We start from the raw sequence: 26,202 nt of genomic DNA on the forward strand, positions 1-26,202 counted from the left end.
TGGGGGTCTGTGACCCCTCAAAGCACCTTGTCCCCATGTTGATGTGGATAAGGGCCTCATCCCCACAACCCTGGCCGGTGGTTGTGGGGGTCTGCGGGCGGGGGGCTTATCAGAATCTGGAAGCCCCCTTTAACAAGGGGAATGAGAATGCCTCTTATAAAAGCCTTATGGGCACACCACATTGTAAAAGGACTAGACACAGAATCAGTATTAAGAGCAAAATATTCCTGCAGTTGTTTAGTAAGGTAGGCAACATGTTGTGGCTGTTGAAGAAGGCAAGAATTGGCACGCCAGACACTTGCAAGTGTCAGAGGACGCTCCCCATCCACTGTAATGGACACGGGAGCGTGGTCCGACCAGGTAATATCGTGAATGGACGAAGATGAGACTCTTTGCAGTAGTAGTTTGTCGGTCAAGATTAAATCTATACGGGAGTACGGGTTGTGTCTGGAGGAGTGGAAAGAATAATCTCTTTCGGTGGAATGTTGGCAGCGCCAAACATCGTATAGTTCCTCAGCGTGGAGCAGAGGCTGCAGAGTAGGTAAAGAGTGTTTGCGAATTGGAAGTTGTATCTATTTTGTAGTTGGGCGTGACATTGAAATCCCCGCAGACTATCAAGTCACCTCGTTTTAGTAGATCAACTTTGCGAAGAAGTTTTTTCAAAAAGCGTAGTTGATGAGTATTAGGTGCGTACACGCTGACTATTGTGTAAGGTCTATTATTAAGACTGCCCACTATGGCCAGGTATCTTCCTTCAGGGTCAATGTAAGTCTCCTGCAATGAGAAAGTGACTGAGTCTTTTATGGCAATTAGAACTCCTTTCTTTTTTGTAGAAGCAGAGGCCCTGAAGACATGTGGGAATCTGGGATGTTTAAAAGTGGGTTCACTGGAGGATGACCAGTGTGTTTCCTGAACACACAGGACATCGGATCTTAGCCTCAAAGCCTCCCTCCATAGCGAGGCATGCTTGGCGGGGTGGTTCAGGCCTCGAACATTAAAGGAAGTTACTGTAAGGCCGCGTACACACGGGCGGATTGTCTGCCCAACTAAGTTCGTCAGACAATCCGACAGACAGTCCGTTCAACTTTTGAATGAACGGACTTGACCACACACGATGAACAGACAGTCCGCTGAAAGCTTGCGCGATGACGTGTACAGCACGTACGACGGGACTAGAAAAACGACGTCCAATACACTGCAATGCAACCTTCGGCCGTGTAAATCCTTTCTGAGCATGCGCCATACTTAGTCCGTCCAACTTGCCTACACACGAGCGGACTGTCCGCTGAAAGCAAGTTTGGACGGACAAAACCAAGTTTGGACAGACAAAATTACGGAAATTCCGAAAGACTTAGTCCGTCAGACTGTCCGCTGAAAAAGTCCGCTGAAGCCCACACACGAGCGGATTGTCCGCTGAAACACGGTTCAGCGGACTAAGTTGGGCAGACAATCCGCCCGTGTGTACGCGGCCTAATTGACATAGTTCAATAGAAAGGGATGTCATACAGAGTACCTCAGGGAATCCAGGGCTGCTCCATGAAGGCCAAGATCGGCTGGTTGATGGTGTAGATACAGAATAGATCGTCTCCTTAGGTAAACTGTCCTTATCCATCTCCGAGGGGTGGTGAGAGAAAGCATAATGGGTAAGTGGGAGAGAGGTAAAAGTCAAAAGGCAACAAAGAGTCAACTGGTAAAGAAATAAAAAGGTAGATTCCGTCCGGAATCTGGTGGCAGGTGAACTGCACAAATGTAACAACAGGGAGACTTACGGGCTGAGAGCTCCAAAGCGAAAGGGATCTTGTCGATCAACTTCCTGGACTAGTTCAATTGGTTTAACCGAGGCGATTATTTGTCGGTTTTCTTGGAATGTCTTTTGCGAGATACCACTTGCCATTCGTCGCTAGTATTCAACGCCGAGGCAGCCGGGGTATTGTCAGAGACTTGGGCTGGAGGGATATGCCACGTACGGAGCAATTCCAAGCCTTCGGCTAAGGTGGAGATTACGGATACTTTTCCCTCTCTTGTAACAATAAGTTTGGTTGGGTACCCCCATCTGTACAAGATGTTATGGTTCCTAAGTGCCTTAGTAATTGACAAGAGAGACTTGCGTTTTTGCATAGTATATTGCGAAAGATCCGCAAACAGCTGGATAGTGGAGTAATGCACTGGGGGATTGGAATTCTTACGATAAGCCGCCATGAGATGCTCTTTTACATGGTAGAAATGCACCCTCATCAGAACATCTCTGGGGGTATTGTCTGGAAGGTGAGACGGTTTGGGCAGATGGTGGATCCGGTCGATAACCAGTTCGGCAGGCGGTGTTGAGGGTAGAAATGCTAATATAAGATCTCCGGCATATTGATGAAGGTGGGCAGGGAGAACAGTTTCAGGCACGCCTCGCAGCTTAACATTATTCCTGCGAGACCTGTCCTCAAGGTCGGCGAGCTTAGTTTTAAGCCAGGCCACTTCATCTGCCTGTTCATTATCGGAGTCTACCAAAGTATTATAAGAGGACGCTTATTCTCCCATCTTTTTCTCCACATGGTCAATTCTGCCCCCCAGTTCATTTACTTCTGATTTGAAGTTTCTCATACATTCCATCAAATCTGAGTGCAATGATCCACGTAGGGAGATTAACATATCTTTTAAGTTAGTTTCTGATATAGGCTGGTTCGTGGTAGGGAAGGAGTTAATGGTGTCAGCTAGTTCCCTCGTGTCATCTAGAGAGCTCTGATGTACACTGACCTTATCATCCGGTGGATCGTTCATCAAGCGGGGCCTCGATTTAGCTGGGCTGCAAGAAAGAGGGGTTGAGGCAGCAGGAGAGTGCCGCTGTGAGTCTCTATCCGAACCCGGGCTTGGTGTCTCAGAAGGGGACCCGCCAGCAGGAGATGGAGATCCGCCGCCGGCGCCATCTTGGACATCGCGGCCTATGGTGGTGAAGAAATCCCGGAGTTTCTTCGGCTGTGTAGCACTACCCCACTTGCGGGTCATCCTCGGGGGTGAGCGGTAGTTTAGCCCCGTGCCTGTGTAGGTTAGGCTGGTATTTGTCGCCTCGAAGTGTGCTTTATCCCTTCGCTGGAGCGGAGCTCTCGAGTCAAGCGTCCATTCCGCTGCACGCTGGCCACGCCCCCCCATTTTTTTTTACATTTGACCTGAAGGGCCTGGTAATTGAATTTGGGGGACCCCCACGCTTTTTATTTATTTATTTTTTATTTTTTTTTATCAATGACTTTCAATGAGTGTTCTCTGTATTACGGAGCCGACAATTCATAATAGCTGCGAGTGATTTTAAAGGACTTTTTTTCCTGCATAAATGACACTTTGTGCAGGGACAGTTCTAAGCACCAGAAACATGTGCCCCTTCACAGGCATACTATAGACACCCCCCCCCCCCTACGAAATTCAAAGGAATATTACACTTTTATTGTTTCACTTTAATCATTATTAAAATCACTGCCCCCAAAAAAACGGCCGTTTTTAAAACTTTTTTTGCATTGATACATGTCCCCTGGGGCAGGACCCATGTCCCCAAACACTTTTTAGAACAGTAACTGGCAAATTAGCCTTTAAAATTAGCACTTGAACATTGGAGTCCCATAGACTTTAATAGGGTTCTAAGGTTCACACAAAGTATGCTATATACTAGCTCAGTCGAATCTTCTTTATACATTCGACAGACACCATAAGCCTTCAAAGACAGATTCGACCGTAATTCATGTGGATTTTCAGACTAATGCAATTTTTTAACAAAAAACAAAATAAATAAAAACGAATTTCGGGAGTAACTAAATAAATTAATTTTTCGGACGAAAACGAAATTCCGAAACAAAATATTTTACTCTGCACATGTCTACTGGCCAGAGCTTGCACAGTATTGAGCTACTGGCCTGCCCTGCATCCAGCGTTCTTTCGAAACGCACCTTCAGTGCTGCTGGTGGCTTTGTTACCGATCACAGGGTGCACCTGTCCACCAACTCGGTTGATTGACCTTCATAAAGATGAATCAGTCTTGGATCACCCTCAGCTAACAAGCACCTGAAGCTGATGTAACCGAATAATTTTTTTTTTTGAAATATCACATCCCTTCAAGACTGCCTATGCTGATGCTGAGTGACTGTCCTATTATGTTGATTGTCTATCCTCTTCCTCCTCCGCTGATATCTTGGAAGAACATTTTTGGTTCTGGGTGATGCCACCAGCCCAATTTTTCTGCCCCTGTTTAACAGGGGCGTTTAATTACAATATTTGATGCAATGCTTTGCAGCAGGGCTCATTCCTGCACCACAACTAGAGTATATGGGAGAGGTTGCAGTAACTGTGAGGACTTATAGTGTTGTGGCTCCAGCACCACAACCCCCAAAGGCCCAATTTTTCTACCACTGTTCAACAATGGCATGTAATTACAATTTTTGATATAATCGTTCGCAGCAGGGCGCTCCAGTGCACACCAAGAGTCACTTTGAGGGCTTACAATGTTGTGGCAACACCAACACCTTGTTCCGGCATTTCTGCAGAGCATATAGGGCAGGCCCCTACTTTCAAACATCCAACTTACAAACGTCTGTTACTTGCAAACGGAAGGAGACAACAGGAAGTGAGATGAAAAAAAGGTGGACGGCAAAACAAATTATACAGGGGTGATAACCCTTCCCTATGTTTTCCAAAAAGCTTAAAAATAGATTTTTTGACTGGAGCTACACTTTAAAAATGTACCAGTTCAAAATTACAAACAAATTCTACTTAACACAAGAAACCTACACAGTCCCTGTCTTGTTTGCCTGTATACTGCTGTTCTGAGTATATAGGGCCTGGGGGCCCCATGTCTTTCCTTTTTTAATATGGGTACGGGGTTGCCTCTTAATATCCATACAAGACCCAAAGGGGCTGGTAATGGGCAGGGGGGGGCTATCTCAATGATTTTCATCCATATTGCCGGAACCAGATATTACATTAAAACCGTAAGCAGACTTTTTTTCCGTTAAATGTCATTTTGTGCAGGGACTGTTCTAAACACGGAAAACCGGTGGCACTTCACAGGCATACTATAGACACCCCCCAGGCACGATATTTAAAGGAATATTTCACTTTTTTTTTCACTTTAATCGTCATTAAAATCCGTGCTCCCGCAAAAACGGCCGTTTTTAAAAACATTTTAGGCATTGACCCATGTCCCCTGGGGCAGGAGCCAGGTCACCAAACCCTTTTTAGGACAGTATCTTGCATATTAGCCATTAAAATTAGCACTTTTTATTTCGAACGTTCGAGTCCCATAGACTTCAATTGGGTTCTAAAGTTCGTACGAATTTGCGGTCCATTCGAAAGTTCTGATGCCAACCGAACCGGGGGGTGTTCAGCTCATCCCTAGTCACACACTATTAATATTACGCATTTATATAGCTCTAACATACACTGTAGTGCTGTACAGAGAACACTAAGCCAGTCATATCAGTCTCTGTACCAGAGGAACTTACACTTTAATGTCCCTCCACTTACACACCATTATTATAATTTGTATTCATACTCGTTATTGTCTTTCTAATCACAGCATCTGAATTTTTGTGATAATAAGCCATTGAAGACATTCGTGAAGAGATGAGATCGGAATCAAGTCATTGTGATCAGCAGAATGTCACCCCACACGGGAATTGTCTTTGAATAAAAAAATCTTCAATCCTGATATAATGATTTCTGTTTTCATTATTACTAAGGAATTCTGACTTGTTATTCTGAGTTCTCATCACACAATACAGAGGGGTCACAATTACCAACAAAGGATCAGAACTTAAGGTTGAACTTCGGGCACAAAAACTTTAATTCAAGTATATTCCTGCATAGCAACAGAGGATAGTAATAATATATGTAGCACTGGTATTTTTGCTATGTAATGTTTTACAATAGGCAATGATGTTAGAGTGGTATTTGGCTCCCTCTGGTGTACTCAACCTAAAATGTTAAAAAACTAATTATGCAGGAAGTGAAATTGTTTACTTTGCAAAAGGACTCACCTACCCACAATGCCAACTCACCTACCCATGAACACTGAGTGGCTGAACTGCATGCTGGGTAGGTAATAAAAGGCCCATTTCCTCTCTCTTATGAACGCGTGGCCTGCCTTCAAGGCTCTGTGCAGGAGTGTTCCAGAGGGTGCGACCTACACCGTGCGGAGCATAACAGAACTCATTGACTGTGCCTTACTACAGTGTGCTGGAGAAGCTGTTTGACCAGATCTGAAAACTCAGAACACCTGACGGAGCCAAGCGAGGGTCCTGGTCATCTTGTGGAGTGAAGCAACGTGACGGTGCTGGCTGGCAGCAGGACTGAGAGTACCGTAGCGGACATTCCCAGCTTTCCAGGCCTGGTGTGGCGAGAGGGCTGACGCCCAGAAGTTACTTAACGCACCTAACACACTTAGACTCATCTTACAGTGTTGCTGAGACCTGTAGTGCCACACTGAGAGGTCTCATCCCTATAGACTGAATTCAATCAGGCCTCAAGCCTATATTTCACTGATAGGTGACTGACGGTTAAGGGATATCTACACCGGAGACATTTATAAGTGTGTTGCAGAGCAGGAGTTGTTACCTCTCTCCACTTTATACCACTTCAGTACTTGTTAAACCCTTGGATTACAAACACTGCAGAATAATAGTGTAACGACACCCGAGTATGAAAGGGGTTAAAATCGTTTAGGACATTCCCTTCCTGAACACCAAGGCAGCTACCGAACACTCCAATCAGCAGAACAAGAAACCCATATGGATAATTCTCCCCCCAAATACGAGACAAGGCTCTGTCTTGAGGTTCAAACAGGAATGAATCTTTATTTTGAGCTCTCACACAAATATATACAGCGGAATGGAAATACAGCCTCTCCCCAGAAACCTAATTAACATGAGCTAATTATCTATTCCTTTAGGCAGCCTAGGTGACTCAGAGACATGACCTTTAGGCCAGACATCACGTCTCCTAGCTCACAGACTATACAATACACATTATCATACATCTCATTCATACAATTGTAGGGTTAATTAGCACACTGGATGAAAAGACTCTTTAGAAGCTGTGACAAGTCATACTACACTAATTTACATTATAGAAAGCAACAGATAGGTGGCTGGAATTGACATCAGCATCTCCTAACAGTATGTGTCCCAACACTATGAATCAGCCACTATTTCTAATATGGCATATACAGGGTTCATTATTTTCTTGGTCACCCTGCACCCAAAAGTGACCCCCGTCACATGGCTCCCTCCTTGTGGGACATTCCGGCAGACCTGGCTTGATCCTTCTCGGGTCAACTTGGGGATGTCCGGAACTAGGAGGCTGGAGTGACGTCTGTTTGCCGGGAAAAATCATCAGCATTGCCATTTTGCTTACCGGGTCGGTAGCTGATGGTGAAGTTGTATGGTTGCAGGGCTAAGCTCCACCTCAGCAACCTGCCATTGTCTCCTGAGACTCAGTTAAGCCAGACCAATGGGTTGTCATCGGTGACTAATGAAAATTCCTGTCTGTACAAATAATGGTTCAACTTTTTAAGGGCCCAGACCAGGGCCAAGCGCTCCTTCTCCACTTCCGCATAGCTCACTTCCCAGGGTAATAGCTTTCTGCTCAGGTATGCAACAGGGTGTTCTCCTTCATCCTCCCCCATTTGGCTCAGCACAGCCCCCAGTCCAAACATGGAAGTGTCTGTGTGGACAAGGAAACATTTGTTAGGTACTGGGGCAGCCAAGACAGGGGCATTTACAAGTGCTTGCTTGAGGGCTAGAAACACGGCTTCACAAGCTGGAGACCACAGGACCTGCCTGTGATGGAGATTTTGAAATATAATATTTATATTAAGGAGCTCCATGGGAGCCATTGTGAGGACTTTCTAATTAACTTACAATTTCCCCTGTTTTGGGCACATGTATGTGTATGTATGTGTGTATGTGTATATATATGTATTATATAATTTGCAACATGTATACTAGAATATTTACTATTCTTGGTATCTCAAACACACAAACCTGTTGGTCTGCTGTCTGCATAGTAACGAAGTTACCCTATTGTTCATAGAGATGGTCATTTCAGATATAGTGCCTCTTCCTGTGCCACAAGTCCTTGAAATGCTAATTCATGTAGTATCAAAGAGGGCTGACGGTTGTAAATGAAGAGATAATTAAACCGGTCTTATGTCGGAACTGGCAGGGTCAGAGATCAAAGGAAGTTGCTCATAAAGGCATCGGAAGTTTGATGCTTAACTGGGCTTGAAATTATAACCAATCAGAATTGGAGGCAACTTTGAACCAATGAGGTGACCCTGAGTTCTGATTGGTAGGCATGAGGTTTTCTAACCACATAAATCTAGTCCCTAGAGATGCCAAATCTGGCTCTCTCTTAAACTCTCATGGACTGGACATGTAAGATTCCTGTGTAATGTATTTTCCTTATCTCTCTTCATCTTGCTGGGCTGCACTTTTGCAAAAATGGTAACGTAGGGAAAAACTAGATACTGTGTCTGTATTATTATTATGTCTCTTTTCTTTTCTGTAACCCTGTCTACCATAGGACTTTGCCTTAATATAATATTAATCTCGTGAAAGGATGTGTATGACCATTATAGCAATATTTGGTAACATCGCTGTTTTTAAGGTTGTATCCTCCACATTATATGGGGTACTCTGTAACATTTCTTTTCTGTACTATAGTATGTTTAAATAAATTAGATTGTTATCCTTTTTGCACATGTATCATTCGTTCTTAATTTCATGGTTTGATTCATATAGATAAAAGGTTTTTAATCACTTATTTTATGTATAGGTAAGTATATATGTGAGCTAGACAAATTAGCCATAACAGATGGTGCCTCCTTGTGTGAGGAAGTTTAACGTTTTGGGTGAATGCGATTTCTTGTATGGAAGACAGAGCTGGTTTTGTTCACTTGTCTCCCATTTGAAAACCCAGACTGGCAAACTTCTCAGAACTAATCCTTTGTAACCTTTTGTCTGTATTAATACTTTAATGAGACTGATTTTGAATAATGAGTATATATAAAATGAAATTGTACGTGCGAATAATGGTGAAATTTGGAATCTTTGAGAAAAGGATATGTGCCTCTGCCAAAAAGCAATTTCAGTTGACCCTTTGAATGAGATTAGGACAACCATTGTCATGGGGACACACCGGTGAACATAGAGCTGTGTTTCCATTTGTGCAACTCCAGAGTCGCATGATTTAGAGTGTGACTGTGTGGTGCGACTTTGATCCAAATTAACACTCTGGGTTGGAGTGGCATCCGGGGTCACATAGGACTGGTGCAGGTACCTTTTCATAGTCATTGCAGTTTTGAGTCGCATAAATTGGGACTGGTGCTATTGAAATCAATGGGCTGCGACTTTGTGTCCAAAGTCGCATGGCAAGTTGCATGAGTGGAAACAGAGACTAAGTCGCACGGAATGATCTTGTGTGTATAAATTGGGGCTGCAACTGACGATTGTTTTCATAATCGATTGGTTGGCCATTTTTTTTCGATTAATCGGTTGATAGCCTTGGGGAAAGTGTGGTGTAGGGTTTGAAGAAAGAGGCGGTTTGTTCTTAAATATCTCTATGCAGTGGTGAATGTAAATAACCATCTATATGGTTAGGGAACAGAGTGGCAGACAGAGGATGTATACTGTGTTTACTGTTTAATTCTTTAGTCAAGAAGGATGTAATTTTGGGAGCGTTCGGTTAATTTGTCTTGACCGTTGATGGGGTCAGATCAATGTTTGTTTTCAACTACAGTGATGGGAAGATTTGGAGATAATAGAGAACTTCTTGGTCACAGGAATTTTTTTTTGGCGGTGTGTGTGGTCTTCGTTCAGAAATTACATTGATTTTAAAAACAGGATGTTAAAAACAAGTTAAATTTCAAACAATCTTTCATTCAGCGAATGTACATGGATTTTTCGTCAATGTATTCTCGTCTGAGGGTTGATCTGTGTGGCCAGCATGAAGCTTGGTGCATGCCTATGCAGTTTGCTTTTGATCTGTTTCTGCAGTGCTTTTTGCTGTGCGTTTTTGATTTTCATGCATGTGATTTTGCTGCGATTTGCATTTTCTTTTGGCCAGTTTGTTGTAGGTCAGATTGGAGGACACGGGTTTCTGCAGGGGCGCATTGCATGCTTTTCTGCAGCCTCTCTATTAAAGTGTGTTGAACCAAAAAGGCATCTTTTTGCGTTGAGGAAGGAGTCCCTGACCCTTTCCAGGTATACTGCGGCTGACGAGAGCATAGATGTGAATGTGTCTCATGGGAAGCCATGTAGGTGAACTGTGGTGCTTTTCTGCAGGAAGCACCAGAAGGAGAGGGCACATGGGTGTGAGCCAGGTCTAGGACATTTGTTAACATAATGGTGTGGAGAAGGCTAGGGGTGGCCCTTTGTGGTGCAGGAGGAGCAGATAGTCACTACTGTAAGGGGTTAATTTTTACTGTAGATCTGTGAAAGTGTTGTTGTTTTTTGTACAATAGAGGGCTCAATTTTGTTTCTTTAACCCCATTATGTTACTGGCCGATTGATCGATTTGTGAAGGTAGTAGTCAATTGATTCCATGGCCGATTGGTTGTCGATTAGTTGTTTCAGCCCTAGTATGAATCTGTCTTTTTGTAAACTGCTAACTGTGGATGGTAAGCTTTGTAATTAGACCTGTAATTAGGTGTGCCTCAGTGGACGGCCTCCTGTACTACAAGCATCATCAGGGTTCTGAGTATCCAAGTTTGTGCCAATCATTGAGATAACAGAAGTACTAGCCCTTCATTAAGCATTTCTTTTAGAATACTTCAGAAAAGTCCACGGGGGAGATTGAACTATTATAGTTTGGATAATCTCCAGGCTAATTTTTTTGAAGGACTATAGTCAGAACAGGGAACATTGGGAGTAGTACGCAAGCAGCCCGCACAGGCCGTGTACAATAATCGGAGATGCGGGGCCGGTTATAGTGATAAAGGCGCAAACCATAACCGCTCCAAAAAAGTATAGCGCCGGGTTCTCTGTACACAGAGCCCGAGAAAAAAAAAACTGTTCTGAAAAGTAGTGAAAAAAAAAGCAGCAACGGTGACAGGGGCGGGGCCTGTCAACCCAATTCTTGGCCAGAGAGTAGCTACCTCTGGGGTAAAGACAACCTGTAAAAAGGTGGGGGGAATCAAGGTCCATCGTCCATAAAGGATGGGTAATCTAATCACTTCAAAGAGGGTGTCTAACCGTGGGGACATTCGGAGTAGTACGCTAGCAGCCCGCACAGGCCGTGTACAATAATCGGAGATGCGGGGCCGGTTATAGTGATAAAGGCTCAAACTATAACTGCTCCGAAGGTAAAGCGTCGGGTTCTCTGTACGCAGAGCCCCAGAAACCCTACCACATGACCCCAAAGGAAGAGAGGATAGACAAATATGGGCCTTGGGTTATATATGCAAGATTGGGATCGTTGGACTGTAAAGAGGTATTGTAAGAAACTTAATGTACAGGAAGATCTGTACCGTGCTCATCCCACTAAGATGACACAGCCATAGGACTTCAGCTGCTCAGGAGATAACAGAGCAAGGGATTTGGGTATGTCTGAATTCAGGGGGACATCCTCCACACTTAAGGTATGTACCAACAATGTTCCATCCCTAGTGTTTCTGCAAGAATAAATCCCGGGAAGGTAAGAGTTTTTTATTGCCCCCATTCAGGCGGAGAAGGGGCGAATGAAATGGGATGGATCTCTGAAAGAATTTCAAACTTACCAAACGGATGTTATGGGTTTAACAAGAAGTACTGGTTATGATAGAAAACATGTTAATAGGTGTGATATCTAGAGGTCGTCTTTGACCTAATTGTGTGAGTGTGGGTGTGGAGTATGCAATATAGATTGTGTCGTGTGAAGTTTGTTATCAGCTGCTGACAGCCCACCCAAATGACCCCCCTTCTTTCTGACCAGGTCAGTGAGAATGTGAAGCAAACTGTATTGACATGCAAATGACCTGAGCCAAGATGTGTACTAATGAATTGAAAAGGTGCATTTACTAAATTGTGTTTGTTTTTCCAGAAAAGACAGTTCTGCGAGTTGAAATGGTACCCCTAAAAGGTTTATTACAAGTTGCAATTTTTTTTTCTCTCTCACCATGGTGAATACATTTTTTGGGGGGAATTATTAGTATACCATAAAACAAAAATCCTTGTGGTATTAATATGTACTAAGTAATACATATTAATGAGTTGAGCTCAACAATTTTTTGGGTATTTAAAAAAAAAAAAGTGCACTATTTATGTAATGTGATGTATATTGGTTTCACATGCTAATGTCTTATCACAGGTATATAACCATTTTTTTTTTAGGCGAAAAATGTAATGTTTATTACTAAATTTTATTGGTGTTTTTATCCTTCAGATTCAATAATTGGGTTTCCTGGCTTACAGAACAAAGAATATCACCATCATCATAAACAATTTTTTTTATTTTTCCTGGTTTCAGCACCGATATCTAGTGGATGCTTCTATTTGTTAGCCCAATCAGCTGTGTTTCGGACTACCTAAGTGTGTGGGGTATGTTCTGATCCAACATGTATGAAGCTCTGGTATGAACGAGTTTCTTGCTCCACTGATTAGCCATGACTGATACTTGTAGTTCCATGGATTTAACTGGTAAGGGTCGGCAATTAGATGTTATCTCACAAGACTTGTGTTTAAGACTGCTTCACCCCCCTGCTCTCATTGTAATTAGTTATACACCCAGCCAGTGCTTTCCTTGCAAGCATAGCTCTTTGCCTTAGGCTACGGTATGTTAATGTGCCTAGCTATCTGGGTGTACCCAAGTGTAGTTCACAACTGTTTCCTTCTGTGTCACCATGCAATCCTATTTTCTCCTAGAATTTCCTGTTTGTCTGCTTTCATTTGGCTATTTGTTATCAATTACCTAATGAATATTGGTGTATTTCAAGGCACACCGGTCGGCTCGTGTACCTACTACTGTTCAGTGATCTCAGCACCTTAGTCCTGCAAGGGATTTTTCTTTGCCTGTTGGCCAGTTGTGTAGGGTAGCAACAGTTCCTCGAGCTGGATATACATTATGCAATTTTTATTTTCCAATTTCCTTGCAGGCAATTTACCTGCAGATGTGTGGTTTGCATACTGTATGCCAGATTGCATACAAGTTGAAAGTGTATAGGTCTGGCCCCGTATTGTATAGTTTGGGTTGAGTCTGGAGAAAAGTTGTGCAGGAAGTTTGTATGGGGTGCTCCCTGCTCTTGGCTGTTCCAAGGACCCTCACTTTGGTTATATGTGTGGGTATGCTGTATTCTCATCAGTTAATACCTATCAGTGTCCTCCCTGTCCTAGTGGACCTTAACTAGTGGTCTATGGCCTGCGTGCCAAGAAGACCAGTACCCCAATGTTGCACTATGCCCCTGTCATTCATGGGAGCCCGGTCTAAAGAGTGTGGACAGTTTGTTTTGTATCGGTGAAGGATAACATGGTCTGATTACCAAATTGATAAAAGAGGGAGAAGGTGTACCTGTTGGCAGGTGGTTTCAATTTGGGTACTTAGACCATTTCCCATACTTCGGATAAAAGAGAGGGTTAAGGGAGACTGCCTTCGGAGTTGGAGGTGGGGCACTGGGTACCTTATAACACTATGGAGCTGGAGATACTCAGGACCACATTGGGAGGTCTTGTGCTACATATCAGAGAAGGGGTTACTAAAACCAACTTGCTCTGTCCAGCATCACTTTGCAAGGATAGGCAGGCAGGGGGTAGTATCCAGGTTGCCTATGAGTCGTAATAGATTGGTTGAGGACTCAGTTCCAGGATCGTCAAAAAAAAAAAAAAAATCTAACTTGCACTTCTCGCATACCTAATGGCAGGGATGGAACGTTGTGCAGATATTGTGGTCAATCTGGGTGCTATCCTATCAGACTCTATGGTGTTATACCCTGGAGTCATCTTGTTCTGATGGTTTGAGTCTGGACAGCCTCAGATGACTGGTAGTAATGAGTGCTGGAGAAAGGAAGGTGTTGTGCTATGGGAAAAGACAACAATACTGTCACAGGAGGGGATCTGGTCCAATGGAGGCCGGGGTAGTGTCCCAACTGGTCCTAAACAAAGTTAAAAATAATCGAGACCTGAGACAAGGGTATTGGTGCTGGTATTGAATGTCCAGTGATGCCCTATATGCTGATATACGGGTTGAACTGTTCTCAGCATGGTACACTACCTCAGGGAGTCTATTGCACATCTTCCCCTGTTCTGGTAATAGATATAGCAGGGACACAAGGGTGGACCCCTATTACCCCAGAGAAAAGGTTTTATAAAAAAAATCCTGACATCCCTATTGAAACTTCTATTGGGATTCGGGAGGAGTTAAAAGTTGGGTAGTTGGGTAGTTTGGGCAACAGAATTTAGATTAAGTGCCAACAGTCTGTGCAGGGCGTAAGTAGAAAGGCCCTGATCAAGGGGTTTATGATCTAAGGAGAAGAGGGTGGTACAAAAATAGCGGCTGGGAATAGGGAGCTGGCTGAGGTAACATTTTTAGGTGGAGGCAGGGTAGGCTTCCCGGAATAAAAGTTTTTTTAGGGATCACCTAGTGGTGCTCAGGGTAGGAGCTGACTGGACATATGGGGATGGTGGAGTTCCAGAGGTTCTGGAGCAATCTTGATGTTGAGCATGGGAGGAGGTAACAAGAGAGCTGGAAATCAGGATGTCTCACATTCAAGAAAAATGTAATCTAAATATCTCCAACTAAGGTTTCTTAATGGGAAAAGTTTATTCAGGTACTGTCTTAGGGCCACAGCTTTTAGTAAACTCCACCCTGTTGCTGTCCTGATGTGGGTAGTTATTAAGAGACTGATGTAGAGTATTGTCGCATTTAAAAGAGGACCCTTGAACTATATTTTTCTCTTTGTTATTGTGGGAAAAAGCCTCTAAGAAAATTTGAGCAACAAAGTGCAGTCGGGTTTGACTAAATTCTAAAAGTTTTTTGGCAACCATTGTTTTATTCTCTCCTTTTTTTAATATTTTTTTGTACCCGACTTGTAAATTTTTAGGGACATGGATCCGGTTCAACTGTTGATCACTAATATGGGAGAGGAGTTACTTATTTTTATTCTTTTGTTCCTCTTTATTTTTAATTTTTTGCTAAGTTGCTGCGGTAACAGCGGCAATGTATCATTTTTTTAGGCACTTTGTAATAATTTTTCAGGACAGTTATATATTGTTCATTTTTTTATGAATGCAGATTCAATGTTCTTTGACATCTGGGTTGAAGTAGCATTAAACCTGTATGTGTTCTTTTTTATTTTATTTTTTGCTTATTTTATTTTTTTTCCTCTTCTTTCTTGTTCCTACTTTCTTTATTTCATATTCTTATCTTTAATTACTTTAAGTGATGGTACCAGTCCATTAGCTGATAATGTTCTTCTATATCTTTAAAAGTAAATGTATTAGTCTTCTTGAACTCTTGTTTGAATAGCAGAGATGAGCTGTGAATTGGAAGGCTTTACCGTTTCTGCCTTACTTAATGTAATTCTACCTCCTGCTTTAACCTGAGCACCGCGAGCAGGTGTGGTGAACCCAGGGACCTGGCAATAACAGGCAGTGTTGACTATCCCTACCATCAAGGGCCATAAATGATACTGGCTGTTGCCTGGACTCTGTTCCCTGTGGAGAACCCACTATACTCGTCCACATTGCACCCCTTATAAGTATTAAGTCTCAATGGCCAACCCACTGCTCCTGTCTGGCATTCCTCCACTATCTGTACACTGACATTCTCTTTTTCTTGTTGTTTTTTTTGTATTCATGCACGACTGTCCGGAGGCCCGCCCAACCACCACCGGAAGACAACCTTGAGACAAGTCATCTCTCGAGACAAATGTGCAACAAATAAGACTCTCCTGAACTGTCCTTCACCATGCTGAGAAGTGCTGTCTCTTGGTCCGATCCAATTTGAGCAACCATTACACGGTCTTACCAAGTTATAGGACCTGATATGTCAGAATCCCGCTATCAATGTTGGAGTTCCGCTCTTCCAAGGCAGAGGGGCGATGAAACATTGCAGTACAGACACTCATGGTTTGGATGTGAAGTCTCAAGGGCACCAGGATTTCTTTACTGTCTCAAGCCTATCTTGAGGAGTTCCGGCGTGTTCAAGAAAGGAAGAGGAGGCCGTGGTGGTGGGGAAGGGTTGGGACTTCTGCGCTGTTGTGGGTGGGTACAAAATCACTGAAGGAGGATATAAGTTCAAGAATGAACTTCAGGGGGAACTGTGATGGAGATTTTGAAATATAATATTTATATTAAGGAGCTCCATGGGAGCCATTGTGAGGACTTTCTAATTAACTTACAATTTCCCCTGTTTTGGGCACATGTATGTGTATGTATGTGTGTATGTGTATATATATGTATTATATAATTTGCAACATGTATACTAGAATATTTACTATTCTTGGTATCTCAAACACACAAACCTGTTGGTCTGCTGTCTGCATAGTAACGAAGTTACCCTATTGTTCATAGAGATGGTCATTTCAGATATAGTGCCTCTTCCTGTGCCACAAGTCCTTGAAATGCTAATTTATGTAGTATCAAAGAGGGCTGACGGTTGTAAATGAAGAGATAATTAAACCGGTCTTATGTCGGAACTGGCAGGGTCAGAGATCAAAGGAAGTTGCTCATAAAGGCATCGGAAGTTTGATGCTTAACTGGGCTTGAAATTATAACCAATCAGAATTGGAGGCAACTTTGAACCAATGAGGTGACCCTGAGTTCTGATTGGTAGGCATGAGGTTTTCTAACCACATAAATCTAGTCCCTAGAGATGCCAAATCTGGCTCTCTCTTAAACTCTCATGGACTGGACATGTAAGATTCCTGTGTAATGTATTTTCCTTATCTCTCTTCATCTTGCTGGGCTGCACTTTTGCAAAAATGGTAACGTAGGGAAAAACTAGATACTGTGTCTGTATTATTATTATGTTTCTTTTCTTTTCTGTAACCCTGTCTACCATAGGACTTTGCCTTAATATAATATTAATCTCGTGAAAGGACGTGTATGACCATTATAGCAATATTTGGTAACATCGCTGTTTTTAAGGTTGTATCCTCCACATTATATGGGGTACTCTGTAACATTTCTTTTCTGTACTATAGTATGTTTAAATAAATTAGATTGTTATCCTTTTTGCACATGTATCATTCGTTCTTAATTTCATGGTTTGATTCATATAGATAAAAGGTTTTTAATCACTTATTTTATGTATAGGTAAGTATATATGTGAGCTAGGCAAATTAGCCATAACACTGCCTAGGTAAATTCTTTTTCGTCAGGTCAGTCAGGGGCTTGGCGATAGCACTATAATCTGGGACAAAATGTCGGTAGTACCCTGCAGTCCCCAAGAAGGCTAATACCTGGGTCTTAGTACGGGGTGTGGGCCAGTTAGCTACTGCCCCTACCTTGGCTGGCTCTGGTCTCTGGTTTCCACACCATACTCTGTGTTCCAGGTACTGCACCTCCGCCATACCTAGATGGCACTTGTCTGGTTTCAAGGTCAGGCCTGCGGCCTGAATCTTGTCCAGAACCACCCCTACGTGAACCAGGTGCTCCTCCCAAGACCCAATGTAGATCAAAATCTCATCCAGGTATGCACATGCAAAATCCTGAAAGCCAGGTCCCAGAGGATGCTGGAACTGTGACATCATAAGGGGTGCGGTCACTATGTGACATCACCCAGTGACCCCACCCCTTATCCCTATATAAGTCACCTCACAACGCGTCCCTGCCATTGCGGCCAGAGAGAGCGTTGTGTCAACATCAGAAGGAAGAAGTATGTGTCCCAACACTATGAATCAGCCACTATTTCTAATATGGCATATACAGAGTTCATTATTTTCTTGGTCACCCTGCACCCAAAAGTGACCCATGTGACAAATAGTTAGCAGAAGAAAGAATATCAAAGATTACACTCTACACTGAGAGAGTTTGTGTTTCATTTACAGTATCAAAGGACTGCATCATACCTCAGGGGGGAGCCATTGAGTGATTAAACTTTGCAGTGTTTGATAATTTTGCAAAGTGGGAAGGTGCCCAGAGTCAAGGCATTGTCACTTTGGACACTAGTCCCACTTGGAGACACGCTTGCAGGTGTTATTCAAGGAACCTTTAAGTGTTAATAATTTGTGAATACCCATTGCATTATCACAATAAGTTTGGATGTTGATACAGTTTATTGTAACTGTTACCGGCCTCAAAATGTGAATTAAGAGAGCCGATGATTGTAGACGCGATGAGATAAGGTGATCAGCTTGGCGTGGACTGCAAAGAATCACACAAACAGCATGAGATATGACGACTGACTTTATGGCTGGAAGTAGTTTAATTTTTACATAACAATACGTTTTTTACATTTTTATAGTCACATGTTTATAAACATTAACAATATATATAATACCGATTTTAACTAAAGTATTTTAAAACGTAGTTATAACAATGAACATTACTATATTTTAATAACATATATCCCTGTTATTCAGTGTTATAGATAATTATCTTTATCTCTCTGGTACACTTTAAGTGTGCAATAATCATACTATGCATTGCTTTAATACAAATATTTTCATGGTAGTACTCTTTTTTAACCACTAGATGGTGCACATTGCATGTCTGTATGATGCAATACATAAGCTTTACATACAATAGGTTTTTTTCTATATTAAATAACAGAAAACATGTGCTTCTATAAATCTATGCAATTTCCAATAAATCAGGTTTAAATATACGTATTTAGAAAGGTTTAGTGTTTATCATAGACATTTGTTCTGACTAATGCAGTATTTTCATGTTCTTGTGCACTTTTCACTTGTTTCTGACACATGCTGTTCTAAACTTCTAATTACAGCAAAACTATAGCATAAAATCTGCTGAGACTTTTTCTGCATCTGCTCAAGATGTTTAGGAATCTTTCTATCACAGGTTAATACAGATTAGGAACAATTTAGAGTACATACCTGCAAAGAATCACACAAACAGCATGAGATATGACCACTGACTTTATGGCTGGAAGTAGTTTAATTTCCAGTCACATGGTGTGTGGCCTTATATAGACTCTGTTTGTGTACCTTCTCTGCCATCTACTGGTTATTAATAGAATAGAAGGGAGATGTTTAGAAATATAAAAAAAAAAAATGAATATGTACTTTGCTTTGGGGTGTCTGTTTTGTGACCATATAAACCCCAGTCCGTCACACTCTCCCCTCCTTCAGTTAATGGCTCCCGACATTAAACTCAATTGGTATCTGAACACTATTTAGTGATTTAAGTAACCCAAATGGGTACTTGTTGCCACCAAGGAGCTACGTTAACTACCTGGCATGACCTGGGAGTAGCTAGCATTGTAGGAGTTTGTATGGTGTGAATCTGACTTGGTATGTATCTTGGCTGACCTAGTGTGTCATACGTAAAGATCTCTTTAGGCTTAGCTTGTCTGGTAGATCTTCTGACAGGAGTTGAGTCTTCTCCATCAACATCATTCTCCATTTGCATATCTTGGTTCACAGGTAAGTCTTGACTTACTGAGGGTAATTCTGCAGTGTCTAGTCCCACCATATCTGTAGCCCAGATTTGGTCGCCAACTACTGTTCCATCATTTTGTTCTTGTTCAAGATTGGGTGTGGTAGTTGTAGGATAGAACTCTTCAGCAGAAACTCTTAATGGAATTTTCTGTACGTTTTGAGATTTAGGTTGAGACACAACACAATCAGGACTTTCTGTAGTCTCTGGTATATAAGGATAATACCATCTTTCTTCATCTGAACATTCCTCCTCCTGGTCCACATCCATTCTGGTATCCTTTCTGTTACTTGATTGTCTTTGTTTCATCGGTACTCTTGGAATGTGTCCTTCAATTGGTAGGTCATTTACTGGTAGTAAAAGATTTCTGTGCAGTACTCGAATAGTCTTTTTACCACTTTCAGGCTGAATTTTGTACACAGGCCCATCTTTGATTCTTTCTACCACTTTGTGTACTGATTCTTCCCAGTATGAACGAAGTTTACCAGGTCCTCCTCTTTCAGAGAGATTTCGTACTAAGACCCGATCACCCGGTTGAAGAGGTGCTCCTTTTATCTTTTTGTCATAGTACTTCTTCCCTTTAGCAGATGATTTTTTGCTATTCTCGGATGCGATTTTGCAAGCTTCTTGCATTCTAGATGCCCATTTCTGAGTAAATATTGGTTGACTTTCTGATTTCTTTTTCAAATTTAGGTTGAGCATTAGGTCAATTGGCAAACGAGGAGATCTTCCATACAATAGAAAGAATGGCAAGTATCCTGTGGCTTCATGCCTGGTGCAATTGTATGCATGAACCATATGTGGAAGATGTTCTTTCCAATCTGACTTTTTCTCTTCCTCTAAGGTGCGAAGCATCTGTAACAAAGTACGGTTCAGTCTCTCCACTGGGTTACCCTGTGGATGGTATGGAGTAGTTCTTGAATGAGAAATCCCTGCCAATCGTTGCAATGTCTGAAATAAGTTGTTTTCAAATTCTCTTCCTTGGTCATGGTGGAGTTTCTCTGGATAGCCAAAACGTGGTATGAAATCTTGAAAGATCTTTTCTGCCGCTGTTTTTCCAGATTTGTTTTTAGTTGGATACGCTTGTGCAAAGCGTCTGAAATGGTCAACTATTACAAGTATATACTCATATCCTCCTTTGCTTTTCTCCAAGTGAAGATAATCAATGGATACTAACTCCAAAGGTGAACTGGTAGTAATCGAACCCATAAGTGCTCTTTCGGTGATATTTGGACGCTTTTGTTTGATGCAGCTGCACTTCTTCAGCACATATTCATCAATGTCTTTTTGCATAAATGGCCAGTAAAATCGTTCACGTGCTAGGTGGGTTACCTTGTCAGTACCAATGTGACCCATGTCATCATGAAGATTTCTTAAGACCAATGGTTTTAACTTTTCTGGTAGAACTAGCTGTTTTCGGGTTCCAGAGTGTCGGTAGAGGATTCCTTCATCGACTCTGAGTTTATTCCATTCATGTATCAAACATCTTGTTTTGCTGGTCATACTCTCCTTTTCTTTGTGGTTTGGAATCCAGTCGTTCTCCTTAAGCCAGACCACTTCTCTAATGTTGGTATCGTCTTGTTGTAATGCTCTGATATTCTCCTGAGTCATTGGGCAGATTGTCTGTCCTTTCAGCAATTCTTCAGCCACATCACTTTCGGAGTGAAGAGTCAATGAAGCCACCCATAATACCTCTTCTTCGTCAACAGCTTTGCTCCCTTGTCACATAGCTGACACAACCTCAGATGGTACAAGCTCTGTGTACTCACTCAGATTCTTCGTGAGTTCCACCGGAAATCGTGACAGTGTATCTGCATCTGCATTCTGTTTACCTGGCCTGTACTTGATATCGAAGTGGAAATCAGCCAACTCGCCAACCCAGCGATGACCCACAGCATTCAGTCTGGCAGTACTCAATACATATGTCAATGGGTTGTTGTCTGTGTAAACGGTGAATGTTGGAGCGTAGTACAAGTAATCTCAGAATTTGTCACAGACTGCCCACTTGAGAGCTAAAAACTCAAGTTTACCAGAGTGAAGATGGTAATTGCGCTCTGCTGGAGTCAATGTTCTGGAGCCAAACCCAATAACATGAAGTTTTTCTCCTTGTCGTTGGTATAGTACAGCACCTAGGCCTTCATTGGAAGCATCAGTGTGTAAGACGAAGGGTAAATCAAAATCAGGGTATGCTAGAATTGGTGGATTGGTTAGCATGTCCACCAGTCTGGATACTGCAGCTTGATGTTTGGGTGTCCATTGAATCAGTGTTTTAGATGGCACTTGTGCTTTGTTCCCGTTTTTCTTTGTAGATTCCCTCTGATTGTTTTTGGGGATGGATGTAGCAGATTCTTTCTCAGTGTTCTGCAAAAGTTCATACAGTGGTTTAGCAAGTCGAGAGAAATCTTGAATGAAGGACCTGTAGTAGCTCAGGAATCCTAACAAAGATCTGACTCCTCCCACTGTTTTTGGTTCTTTCCTTTTCAAATGTAATACCGCTTCAAGATCTTTTGGGTCAATTTTAATGCCTTCTTCTGACACCATTCGTCCAAGGTATCGAATCTGTCGTTTAAAGAGTTCACACTTCTTCGGTCTAAGTTTGATACCATGCTCACGCATTCGACTAAGCACTTGCCTAATATCATTGACATACCCCTGAAAAGTTTTGGAGTAGCAAAGTACGTCATCCAAGTATGGAGAACAACATTTGTCTCTGATGCCCTCTAATACATTCTCCATGCATCTCTGAAAAGCTGCTGGGGCATTCGTTAATCCAAATGGAATACGGTTCCACTCCAGGAGTCTCCAGGGGGTGCTGAAAGCCCTCAGATGTCTGGAGTCTTCATGCACAAAGCCTTGATGATACGCACTACCCTGGTCCAGGATTGAGAACCACGTAAATCCTCCTAAGCTATCCAGCAGATCTTGTATTCTGGGTAGTGGATGTCTATCTGGGATAGTCTTTCGGTTTAACTCCCTAAAGTCAACACATAGTCGTAGGCTACTGTCCTTCTTTCGAACACAAACAACTGGTGATGAGTATGCGGAAGAAGATTTTGTTACCCAACCTCGGTCAAGAAGGTTTTGGATATATTCTTTCACTTCTTTGTATAGGGGTTTCGGTATCGAATTGTAGCGTTTCTGGACAGGAGTTTCATCTTTCAGCTTTATCCTCAGTTTCAGGTTAGGGATGCATCCTATGTCTCCCTCATCTCGAGCAAAGACATCTGATTCATCATATAACATTTGTCTCGCTATCTCCTGTTCTTCTTCTGAGAGATCTTCCAAATTGACAGGTGGGTGCCACTTAACAGATTTGTTAGTGGGTAGCTGATTTCCAGTGTCCACTTGATTCAACTGGTTTACATGAAACACCCTTTTCTTCTGGTCAATTCCCTTTCCATCGTCTTTGTTTGGAGACAATGGTAGAATCTCAGCTGCTGGAGAAATGGTACCCAATACTGTTCTGGGTGGAAGATAGATGTCATGTTGAGCACGGTTCAGTATAGGTATCTTCACCAGTTTAGAGAACCCATTTGGCACATCTACCACTGAAGGAAATAGTTCAAGTCCTTCCTCAACTGGATATTCGGGAAGTGGTTCAAATGCCATGATTCCTCCTTTCGGCCACGCTCTAATTCTGCATTTGACTTCACAGAGCTCGCCTCCTTTAATCTGGAGTCCCTTCTTCCCCACTTTGACCATACGACTATCGAATATTTCTCCTGGGTCAGTTGCTTGACTGACAGCATTGACAATGTTATTCGCTACACTCTGTCTTACTTTCATAGCTTCACTCAGCAAGATAGTCAGGTTTTGGGTGTTGTTTGGTCGGTCACGGTTTTCTCTGATCAATTCTTCGATAACATTAAACCCAAGAATTGGATTGTCATTACAGCAGTCACTCACCAGCATTGGCACATAAATGGCTGAGTTTCCATGTCCACTACTTTTGAATTCCAGGCAGACTTCAATCCACCCGATGAATTGAATGATAGAACCATTTGCAGCTGTAATGGATAAGTTGTCGTCACAAAGTAAATCTTGTATGTGCCTAATGGAGACGCTCGGTAGAAACTTTTCTAACCATGCCTTCCCGACAATGCTGACCTGAGCTCCTGTATCCATCAACATGTCAACCGGTACACCATTCATCCGACATGACAGTAGGCATTTTCCTCCAATTAATTGTGCTACGTGTTGTTTGGAGAATCCATTCTCTTTTGGGAGTGTTCTAGTTGACCGGTGGGTGAATACCCTGTTTACCTTAGCATGGGACAGATCATTTGAGGTGGTCACTGGTTGTCCCTTTCCCAGTGACCGTCTGTCGTTTCCTGACTGCCTTCTTTTCTTCAAGCAATCAACCGCTCTGTGTCCTGTCCAACCACAGTAGAAACAATGGTAGCAGTTCTGACTCTCTCGTTTAATGCATTCATCACACCTGGGCTTGCAGTGAGTTGTATCTGGAACTTGAACATTGGTTAGTGGCTTAGTCATTTGGTTTCCAACAATAGGAGTTAGCTTCATTATCTTTTCCAGGTTCTTTGTGAGAGCAGAGACCTGTGTTGTTAGTTCCATTAATGCAGTGTGATTTGCTCTAGCATCTCCCTCAACTCTCTTTTGCAAGGTGTCTTTTTCGCTATTCCCTGGTGTCTGTGATGAATGAACAGTAAGAGGTTTATGTTTGGGTGCACTGTTTAAGCGTCTCTGCCTTTCTGTTTCCTCATCAACTGATCTGGTGACTTGCTCTATGATAAAGTCATCCGTTACTGTCAAATCAGACACGTAAGGCTTGATATCTCGTCTAACATTAGAATTTTTCTCATTTAGTCCCTGATACAGTGTATGAAGGAATATGCCTTGCACCAGTTTTTTGTCATAGTTAAACTCTTGCCTATCATGTTGTGATGTAGACAGAACTTTTTGTTTTAACCCCACTAGCCTGTAAACAAATTGCTGTGCTGTTTCTCTTTCTTGCTGGGCAGCATTGCTAAGGTCCTGAAATAACTCATTACCACTTCGTTCTCTCATATGTGACTTCAAAAACCTTTTCAATTCAGCAACAGTAAGATCATCTTTGTCAGTCAACATATCTTTAAAATTACCAGGTTTGATTATTCTCAACACTGTGCGTATAATTTCAGATTCAGGGAATTTTTCTGTTAGAACCTGGTCAATTTGTCTGCACACGCTACTGTAACTCATGTCCGAACCATGATCTGAAATTACACCACCATGCATTTTAAATTCTCTATGTGGCAATAAAGCAACAACATCAGTTAATCTCACCACCTCCGATACCTGTTCAGTCCTTGCAGTCCCACTACTTATTTTTTTTGCAGCGGTTGCAATGTCCACAGTTGGTGTACTTTCCTTGTTAAGTTTTAGTTCATTGATCTTGTCTTGGATAATGAGTAGGCAAGACATACCTTGATCTTCCAACTTTTCCAGCTAATCACTTCTCAAGTAGCCTTTAATAAATTCAACAAGTTCCATTTCGTTGGTACCAGTCACTGATGGAACGTCCACGTCTCTTTCATCTTCCAGCGTAATAGCGAGGCTATGCAGCTGTTCTTCATTAAGCAGATGAATTTGTTTCTGGATATCCCACATCAGCGCACGACGAGGAGACGCCATCTCTGTTGCAATCTGAAGACTTGCACTCACAAGGCAGACGACACTCAGGACTCTCCTTGTAGCTCTGTAGCAGGCTCACGCTTGTCTCGCGCTTTCTTCTCACTGGTAGCACAACGAATCCCGGCACACGAGCCCCCAAAATGTTACCGGCCTCAAAATGTGAATTAAGAGAGCCGATGATTGTAGACGCGATGAGATAAGGTGATCAGCTTGGCGTGGACTGCAAAGAATCACACAAACAGCATGAGATATGACAACTGACTTTATGGCTGGAAGTAGTTTAATTTTTACATAACAATACGTTTTTTACATTTTTATAGTCACATGTTTTTAAACATTAACAATATATATAATACCGATTTTAACTAAAGTATTTTAAAACGTAGTTATAACAATGAACATTACTATATTTTAATAACATATATCCCTGTTATTCAGTGTTATAGATAATTATCTTTATCTCTCTGGTACACTTTAAGTGTGCAATAATCATACTATGCATTGCTTTAATACAAATATTTTCATGGTAGTACTCTTTTTTAACCACTAGATGGTGCACATTGCATGTCTGTATGATGCAATACATAAGCTTTACATACAATAGGTTTTTTTCTATATTAAATAACAGAAAACATGTGCTTCTATAAATCTATGCAATTTCCAATAAATCAGGTTTAAATATACTTATTTAGAAAGGTTTAGTGTTTATCATAAACATTTGTTCTGTCTAATGCAGTATTTTCATGTTCTTGTGCACTTTTCACTTGTTTCTGACACATGCTGTTCTAAACTTCTAATTACAGCAAAACTATAGCATAAAATCTGCTGAGACTTTTTCTGCATCTGCTCAAGATGTTTAGGAATCTTTCTATCACAGGTTAATACAGATTAGGAACAATTTAGAGTACATACCTGCAAAGAATCACACAAACAGCATGAGATATGACCACTGACTTTATGGCTGGAAGTAGTTTAATTTCCAGTCACATGGTGTGTGGCCTTATATAGA

Source organism: Lithobates pipiens, unplaced genomic scaffold (assembly GCF_037356315.1).
Source record: "Lithobates pipiens isolate NorthernLeopardFrog02 unplaced genomic scaffold, aLitPip1_a1.2 Scaffold_18, whole genome shotgun sequence".
NCBI lineage: Eukaryota > Metazoa > Chordata > Amphibia > Anura > Ranidae > Lithobates > Lithobates pipiens.